Below are 9,909 nucleotides of genomic sequence, written 5' to 3'. Positions count from 1 at the left end.
TGAGTCACAATCTGAAAAGGTTCACCCAATTATGTGTCTGTGGCATTTATGTATCCGGTGGTAATACTGGAAAACAAAATGCTTAGGGCCACGGCCAAGACTCATAAAGAAGCTGTGTTCAAGAATCATCATACTGAACTAAGAGAATCAATAACACTATTCGAAATCTGAAGTTCCTATAGATGCCAATCATTCTGAACCTCAATGGATAAAGTGAGATGCCAAAACTATTCAAGAGGCAAAAAGCTATAAGTCCCGCTCATATGATTGAAGCTCTGTTTCATTGATAGTTTGGAATTTATAGTATATTCTATTCTTTTTATCCTATTTTGATTTTCAGTTGCTTGGGGACAAGCAACAATTTAAGTTTGGTGTTGTGATGAGCGGACAATTTATACGCTTTTTGACATTGTTTTTAGTATGTTTTTAGTAGGATCTAGTTACTTTTAGGGATGTTTTTAATAGATTTTGTGTTAAATTCACATTTCTGGACTTTACTATGAGTTTGTGTGTTTTTCAGTGATTTCAGGTATTTTCTGGCTGAAATTGAGGGACTTGAGCAGAAATCAGATACAGAGGTTGAAAAAGGACTGCTGATGCTGTTGGATTCTGACCTCCCTGCACTCAAAGTGGATTTTCTGGAGCTACAGAACTCGAAATGGCGCGCTTCCAATTGCGTTAGAAGGTAGACATCCAGGGCTTTCCATCAATATATAATAGTCCATACTTTGGCCAAGAATTGACGACGTAAACTGGCGTTCAACGCCAGCTTTGAGCTTTCTACCCAAATCTGGCGTCCAGCGCCAGAAAAGGATCCAAAACCAGAGTTGAACGCCCAAACTGGCACAAAAACTGGCGTTCAACTCCACAAATGGCCTCTGCACGTGCAACACTTAAGCTCAGCCCAAACACACACCAAGTGGGCCCCGGAAGTGGATTTATACATCAAATACTTACTCATGTAAACCCTAGTAGCTAGTTTATTATAAATAGGACCTCTTACTATTGTATTAGGCATCTTTGGATTACCTTATGATCCTTTGATCACGTTTTAGGGGGCTGGCCATCTCGGCCATGCCTGGACCTTCACTTATGTATTTTTAACGGTAGAGTTTCTACACTCCATAGATTAAGGTGTGGAGCTCTGCTGTTCCTCAAAGATTAATGCAAAGTACTACTGTTTTCTATTCAATTCTTCTTATGGAAAGGAGTAAGACTAACTGGATGAAGATAGCAGGAAAGCAGAGGTTCAGAGGAACGAAAAGCATCTTCATTCGCTTATCTGAAATTCTCACCAATGAATTACATAAGTATCTCTATCCCTATTTTATTATATAATATTCGAAAACACCATTATCACTTTATATCTGCCTGACTGAGATTTACAAGGTGACCATAGCTTGCTTCATACCAACAATCTCCGTGGGATTCGACCCTTACTCACGTAAGGTATTACTTGGACGACCCAGTGCACTTGCTAGTTAGTTGTATTGAAGTTGTGACAATTATGAATTAAGATCAGAGCACCAAGCTCTGCAGCCATTATCAGGATTTGTTCGAGCCTGGAGATCACAATTTCGTGCACCAACCGCTCAGTCTCAAGTTTTCACTTGACACCTTCACGCCACAAGCACATGGTTAGGGACAGCTTGGTTTAGCTGCTTAGGCCAGGATTTTATTCCTGTGGGCCCTCCTATCCACTGATGCTCAAAGCCTTGGATCCTTTTTATCACCCTTGCCTTTTGGTTTAAAGGGGTATTGGCTTTTTCTGCTTGCTTGTTCTTTTTCTTTCTTTCTCCCTTTTTTTTTCTTTTTTCGCATTTTTTTCATTCATTTTTTTCGCATATATATAATTTTTTCTACAAGTTTTCACTGCTTTTTCTTGCTTCAAGAATTAATTTTATGATTTTTCAGATTATCAAATAACATTTCTCCTTTTCCATCATTCTTTCAAGAGCCAACAATTTTAACATTCATGAATCAACAAATTCAAAAAATATGCACTGTTCAAGCATCCATTCAGAAAAACAATAGTATTGCCACCACATCAAAATAACTAATCTGTTTTAAAATTTGAAATTCATGCACTTCTTTTTCTTTTTTCAATTAAAAACATTTTTCAATTAAGAAAGGTGATGGATTCATTTTCATAGCTTCAAGGCATAGACACTAAGACACTAATGATCATGTAATAAAGACACAAACATAAATAAACATAAAGCATAAAAATTTGAAAAACAGAAAATAAAGAACAAGGAAATTAAAGAACGGGTCCACCTTAGTGATGGCGGCTTGTTCTTTCTCTTGAAGATCTTATGGAGTGCTTGAGCTCCTCAATGTCTCTTCCATGCCTTTGTTGCTTCTCTCTCATGGTTCTTTGGTCTTCTCTAATTTCATGGAGGAGGATGGAATGCTCTTGGTGCTCCACCCTTAGTTGTCCCATATTGGAACTTAATTCTCCTAGGGAGGTGTTGATTTGCTCCCAATAGTTTTGTGGAGGAAAATGCATCCCTTGAGGCATCTCAGGGATTTCATGATGAGGAAATTCCTCATGCTCTTGGTGAGGTTCTCTTATTTTCTCCATCCTTTTCTTAGTAATGGGCTTGTCCTCATCAATGAGAATGTCTCCCTCTATGTCAATTCCAACCGAATTGCAAAGGTGACAAATGAGATGAGGGAAGGCTAACCTTGCTAAAGTAGAGGACTTGTCCGCCACCTTGTAGAGTTCTTAGGATATAACCTCATGAACTTCTACTTCCTCTCTAATCATGATGCTATGAATCATGATAGCCCGGTCTATAGTAACTTCAGACTGGTTGCTAGTGGGAATGATCGAGCGTTGGATGAACTCCAACCATCCCCTAGCCACGGGCTTGAGGTCATGCTTTCTTAGTTAAACCGGCTTCCCTCTTGAATCTCTCTTCCATTGGGCGCCCTCTTCACAGATGTCCATGAGGACTTGGTCCAACCTTTGATCAAAGTTGACCCTTCTAGTGTATGGGTGTGCATCTCCTTGAATCATGGGCAAGTTGAATGCCAACCTTACATTTTCCGGACTGAAATCTAAGTATTTCCCCCGAACCATTGTAAGCCAATTCTTAGGGTCCGGGTTTAAACTTTGATCATGGTTCTTGGTGATCCATGCATTGGCATAGAACTCTTGAACCATTAAGATCCCGACTTGTTAAATAGGGTTGGTGAGAACTTCCCAACCTCTTCTTCGGATCTCATGTCAGATCTCCGGATATTCGCCCTTTTTGAGCTTAAAAGGGACCTCGGGGATCACCTTCTTCTTGGCCACAACTTCATAGAAGTGGTCTTAATGCACCCTTGAGCGGAATCTCTCCATCTCCCATGACTCGGAGGTGGAAGCTTTTGCCTTCCCTTTCCTCTTTCTAGAGGTTTCTCTGGCCTTTGGTGTCATAAATGGTTATGGAAAAACAAAAAGCTTTAGCTAAACCATACCAAACTTAGAAGGTTTGCTCGTCCTCGAGCAAAAGAAGAAAGAAGAGAGTAGAAGAAGAAGAAATAGAGGAGATGGAGGGGGCTTTGTGTTTCGGCCAAGGCGGAGAAGTAGTGTTTAGGTTGTGTGAAAATGAAGGAGTGAAGATGGGTTTATATAGGAGTGGAGAGGGGGGTATGGTTCGGCCATCATGGGTGGGTTTGGGAGGGAAAGTGGTTTGAATTTGAATGGTGAGGTAGGTGGGGTTTTATGAAGGATGGATGTGAGTGGTAAAGAGAATGGCGGGATTTGATAGGTGAGGGGTTTTTGGGGAAGAGGTATTGAGGTGATTGGTGATCGGGTGAAGAAGAGAGAGAGAGAGGTGGGGTAGGTGGAGATTCTGTGGGGTCCACAGATCCTGAGGTGTCAAGGATATCTCATCCCTGCACCAAGTGGCATGCAAAAATGCCCTTTTCTACCAATCCTGGCGTTAAACGCCAGCTTCTTGCCCATTCCTGGCGTTAAACGCCAGTCTGGTGCCCATTTCTGGCGTTAAACGCCCAGAATGGTGCCAGACTGGGCATTTAACGCCCATTCTGCCACCCTTACTGGTGTTTAAACGCCAGTAAGTTTCTCCTCCAGGGTGTTCTGTTTTTAATACTATTTTTTATTCTGTTTTTGCTTTTTCAATTGTTTTTGTGACTTCACATGATCATCAACCTACAAAAAATATAAAATAACAAAGGAAAATAGAAATTTAACTTAGATAATTAAAGATTGGGTTGCCTCCTAGCAAGCGCTTCTTTAATGTCAATAGCTTGACAGTGGGCTCTCATGGAGCCTTACAGATGTTCAGAGCAATGTTGGAACCTCCCAACACCAAACTTAGAGTTTGAATGTGGGGGTTGTGGCCTCCCAACACTAAACTTAGAGATTGACTGTGGGGGCTCTATTTGACTCTGTATTGAGAGAAGCTCTTCATGCTTCCTTTCCATGGTTACAGAGGGATATCCTTGAGCTTTAAACACAAGGGAGTCTTCATTCACTTGAATGATCAATTCTCCTCTGTCAACATCAATCATAGCTTTTGCTGTGGCTAGGAAGGGTCTGCCAAGGATGATGGATTCATCCATACACTTCCCAGTCTCTAGGATTATGAAATCAGCAGGGATGTAGTGGCCTTCAACCTTTACCAAGACATCCTTTACAAGTCCATAAGCCTGTTTCTTTGAATTGTCTGCCATCTCCAGTGAGATTCTTGCAGCTTGTACCTCAATGATCCCTAGCTTCTCCATTACAGAGAGAGGCATAAGGTTTACACTTGACCCCAGGTCACACAGAGCCTTCTCAAAGGTCATGGTGCCTATGGTACAAGGGATTGAGAATTTTCCAGGGTCTTGTCTCTTAAGAGGTAATTTCTGCCTAGTCAAGTCATCCAGTTCTTTGATGAGCAATGGAGGTTCATCCTCCCAAGTCTCATTACCAAACAACCTGGCATTTAGCTTCATGATTGCTCCAAGGTACTTAGCAACTTGCTCTTCAGTAACATCTTCATCCTCTTCAGAGGAAGAATACTCATCAGAGCTCATGAATGACAGAATAAATTCAATAAAATCTCTATGGTCTCTATGTGAGCCTCAGATTCCCATGGTTCCTCATCAGGGAACTCCATGGAGGCCAGTGGACGTCCATTGAGGTCTTCCTCAGTGGAGATCACTGCCTCTTCCTCCTCTCCAGGTTCGGCCGTGTGGGTTGTGGTTATGGCCTTGCACTCTCTTTTTGGATTCTCTTCTGTATTGCTTGGGAGAGTACTAGGAGGGAGTTCAGTAATTTTCTTACTCAGCTGACCTACTTGTGCCTCCAAATTTCTAATGGAGGACCTTGTTTTAGTCATGAAACTTTGAGTGGTTTTGATTAGATCAGAGACAATGGTTGCTAAGTCAAAGTGGCTCTGCTTAGAATTCTCTGCTTGTTGCTGAGAAGATGATGGAAAAGGCTTGCTATTGCTAAACCTGTTTCTTCCACCATTATTGTTGTTGAAACCTTGTTGAGGTCTCTGTTGATCCTTCCATGAGAGATTTAGATGATTTCTCCATGAAGGATTATAGGTGTTTCCATAGGGTTCTCCCATGTAATTCACCTCTTCCATTACTGGGTTCTCAGGATCATAAGCTTCTTCTTCAGAGGAAGCTTCCTTAGTACTGCCTGTTGCTGCTTGCATTCCAGACAGTCTCTGAGAAATCATATTGACTTGTTGAGTCAATATCTTATTCTGAGCCAATATGGCATTCAGAGTATCAATCTCAAGAACTCCTTTCTTCTGAGTTGTCCCACTATTCACAGGATTCCTTTCAGAAGTGTACATGAATTGGTTATTTGCAACCATTTCAATGAGTTCCTGAGCTTCTGCAGGTGTCTTCTTCAGATGAAGAGATCCTCCAGCAGAGCTGTCAAATGACATCTTGGACAGTTCAGACAGACCATCATAGAAGATTACAATGATACTCCATTCTGGAAGCATGTCAGAAGGGCACCTTTTGATCAATTGCTTGTATCTTTCCCAAGCTTCATAGAGGGATTCACCTTCCTTCTGTCTGAAGGTTTGGACTTCCACTCTAAGCTTACTCAATTTTAGAGGTGGAAAGAACTTTGCCAAGAAGGCATTGACTAGCTTTTCCCAAGAGTTCAGGCTTTCTTTAGGCTATGAGTCTAACCATGTCCTAGCTCTATCTCTTACAGCAAAAGGGAAGAGCATAAGTCTGTAGACTTCATGGTCAACCCTATTGGTCTTGACAGTGTCACAGATTTGCAAGAATTCAGCTAAGAACTGATGAGGATCTTCCAATGGGAAGTCCATGAAACTTGCAATTCTGTTGCATTAGAGAAACTTATTGAGGCTTAAGCTCAAAGTTGTTTGCCCCAATGGCAGGGATTGAGATGCTTCTCCCATAGAAGTCGGGAGTAGGTGCAGTAAGGTCACCAAGCACCTTCCTTGCATTATTGGCATTGTTGTTTTCAGCTGCCATTATTTCTTCTTCTTTGAAAAGCTCTGTCAGGCCCTCTAGAGAGAGTTGTGCTTTAGCTTCTCTTAGCTTTCTCTTCAAGGTCCTTTCAGGTTCAGGATCAGCTTGAACAAGAATGCTTTTATCTTTGCTCCTGCTCATATGAAAGAGAAGAGAACAAGAAAGTAGGAAATCCTCTATGTCACAGTATAGAGATTCCTTGAGGTGTCAGAGGAAAAGAAGAATAGAAGGAGGAGGTAGATAGAAGAGAATTTAAACTTATCAAGAGGGATAGAGTTCGAATTACACCTTGAGGAGGAGTGTTAGTCCTTAAATAGAAGGATGTGAGAAGAGGGGAAGAATTTTCGAAATTAAAGTAAAAGATTTTGAAATCATAAAAAGAAATTTGAAAATTTGATTGAGATTTTCGAAAATTAAGATTGGGAAATAAATTAAGTGATTTTTGAAAAAGATTTTGAAATTAGAAATCAAAAAGATATGATTGAGAGTTAATTTTGAAAAACATGTGATTGAAAAGATATGATTGAGAAGATATGATTGAAAATCAATTTTAAAAAAAGAAAGTTTTAAAATTAAAGTTGATTACTTGACTAACAAGAAATTAAAAGATATGATTCTTAAAATTTAAAATTTGATCCTTTCTTAATAGGCAAGTAACAACTTGAAAATTTTGAAGTAAATCATTAATAGTAGCAGGGATTTTTGAAAATAATAAAAAATGGAAAGAAATTGATTTTGAACGGATATGATTGAAAAGATATGATTTGAAAAAGATTTGATTTTGAAAAATTATGAAAATTTGAAAAAGATTTGAACTAAAAACAAAATCTTGCCTCTAGTGTCCTTCTGGCGTTAAACGCCCAGAATGGCATCCATTCTGGCGTTTAACGCCCAAAATCCTACCTTTTTGGGTGTTAAACGCCCAGCCAGGTACCCTGGCTGGCGTTTAAACGCCAGTTTTCCTTCTTCATTGGGCGTTTTGAACGCCCAGCTTTTTCTGTTTGATTCTTCTGCTGAATGTTCTGAATCTTCAATTCTCTGTATTATTGACTTGAAAAGACATAGTTTTGAAATTTTTTTTTTAATTTTTCAATGATGAGAAACAATCAAAATACAACTAATCTTAGGAAACTCAAATCAAACAAACAATGCATGCAGGACACCAAACTTAAAAATTTTCATATAAGAGACACTAACAAATTGAGAATGCATATGAGAAACAACAAAACACACAAAACAAGAGAATTTAAAGATCAGAGCAATGAAATCATCAAGAATAACTTGAAGATCAATGAAGAACAATATGCATATATTCGAAGAATATAAGAAGAAGAAAGTCATGCAATTGACACCAAACTTAAAAATTGACACTAGACTCAAACAAGAAACATAAAATATTTTTGATTTTTATGATTTTATAATTTTTTTTTGGTGTGATTTTTCGAAAATTGAGTGGAAAAGAAAATAAAGGGATTCAAAATTTTTAATAAGAATTCTAGGAATCATTGCAATGCTAGTCTAAAACTCCGGTCCAGGAATTAGACATGGCTTACTAGCCAGCCAAGCTTTCAATGAAAGCTCCGGTCCAAAACACTAGACATGGCCAATGGCCAGCCCAGCTTTAGCAGATCATTGCTAACAACAGCAAAATTGATAGAAATCAACAAGCTCTTGTGATGATAAGTTGAAACCTCGGTCTAATAAGATTAGACATGGCTTCACAGCTAGCCAGACTTCAACAGATCATCATGAAACTCTAGAATTCATTCTTAAAAACTCTGAACAACAAAATAGAAAATTTTTTTTGTATTTTTAAAAAAAATTTTCGAAAATAAAGTAAAATTACCTAATCTAAGCAACAAGATGAACTGTCAGTTGTCCAAACTCGAACAATCCCCGGCAACGGCGCCAAAAACATGGTGCATGAAATTGTGATCATCAACAATGGCGCCAAAGAACTTGGAGCTCTCAAACGTGAATCACACTTTGTCACAATTCCGCACAACTAACCAGCAAGTGCACTGGGTCGTCCAAGTATTACCTTACATGAGTAAGGGTCGATCCCACGAAGACTGTCGGCTTGAAGCAAGCTATGGTCATCTTGTAAACCTCAGTCAGGCGGATTCAAATGGTTATGGAGGATTGATAATTAAAAGATAAATAAAACATAAAGTAAAGATAGAGATACTTATGTAATTCATTGGTAGGAATTTCAAATAAGCGTATGAAGATGCTTTGTTCCTCTTGAACCTCTACTTTCCTATTGCCTTCTTCCAATCATTCATACTCCTTTCCATGGCAAGCTTTATGTTGGGCATCACCGTTGTCAATGGCTACTTCCCGTCCTCTCAGTGAAAATGTTCTACGCACGCTGTCACCACACAGCTAATCATCTGTCGGTTCTCGATCATGTTGGAATAGGATCCATTGATCCTTTTGCGTCGGTCACACGCCCAACACTCACGAGTTTGAAGCTCATCACAGTCATCCTTTCCCAGATCCTACTCGGAATACCACAGACAAGGTTTAGACTTTCCGGATCTCAAGAATGACCGCCAATAATTCTAGCCTATACCACGAAGGTTCCAATCTTAGATTAGAAACCCAAGAGATACACATTTAAGATTATTTGCATGTAGAACAGAAGTTGTTGTCAGGCACGCATTCATAGGTGAGAATGGTGATGAGTGTCACATAATCATCACATTCATCATGTTCTTGGGTGCGAATGAATATCTTGGAGAAGAAATAGACTTGAGTTGAATAGAAAAACAATAGCACTTGTATTAATTCATGAAGAACAGCAGAGCTCCACACCTTAATCTATGGTGTGTAGAAACTCCACCGTTGAAAATACAAAAGTGATAATGGTGTAAGCATGGCCAAATTGCCAGCCTCCAAGGTCTAGGGACTAAATGTCCAAAGATAAAAATACAATAGCAAAAGGTCCTATTTATAGAAAACTAGTAGCCTAGGATTACAAAAATGAGTAATTAATGCATAAATCTTCTTCCGGGCCCACTTGGTGTGTGCTTGGGCTGAGCATTGAAGCTTTCATGTGTAGAGACTTTTCTTGGAGTTAAACGCCAGCTTTTGTGCCAGTTCTGGCATTTTGACGCCAGAATTCTTAAGCTGACTTGGAACGCCGGTTTGGGCCATCAAATCTTGGGCAAAATATGGACTATTATATATTGCTGAAAAGCCCAGGATGTCTAATTTCCAACGCAATTAAGAGCGCGCCAATTGGGCTTCTATAGCTCTATAAAATCCACTTCGAGTGCAGGGAGGTCAGAATCCAACAACATCTGTAGTCCTTTTTCAGCCTCTGAATCAGATTTTTGCTCAGGTCCCTCAATTTCAGCCAGAAAATACCTGAAATCACAGAAAAATACACAAACTCATAGTAAAGTCCAGAAGAGTGATTTTTATTTAAAAACTAATAAA

At 39.4% G+C, this 9,909-nt stretch overlaps 1 non-coding gene across 1 annotated transcript; it reads left to right on the top strand.

Moving 5' to 3' along the window:
- The first annotated feature begins 5,957 nt into the window (after positions 1-5,957).
- LOC112738554 (small nucleolar RNA R71) lies at positions 5,958-6,065 on the top strand. Its single transcript, XR_003169509.1, has one exon. It is a non-coding gene; the product is annotated as a small nucleolar RNA R71 (small nucleolar RNA).
- The last annotated feature ends 3,844 nt before the right edge of the window (positions 6,066-9,909 follow it).

The sequence above is a fragment of the Arachis hypogaea genome, chromosome 13 (genome assembly GCF_003086295.3).
Source record: "Arachis hypogaea cultivar Tifrunner chromosome 13, arahy.Tifrunner.gnm2.J5K5, whole genome shotgun sequence".
Lineage (NCBI taxonomy): Eukaryota > Viridiplantae > Streptophyta > Magnoliopsida > Fabales > Fabaceae > Arachis > Arachis hypogaea.
The sequence above is the reverse complement of the archived record's forward strand: the minus strand, read 5'-3'. Positions and strand labels throughout refer to the sequence as shown.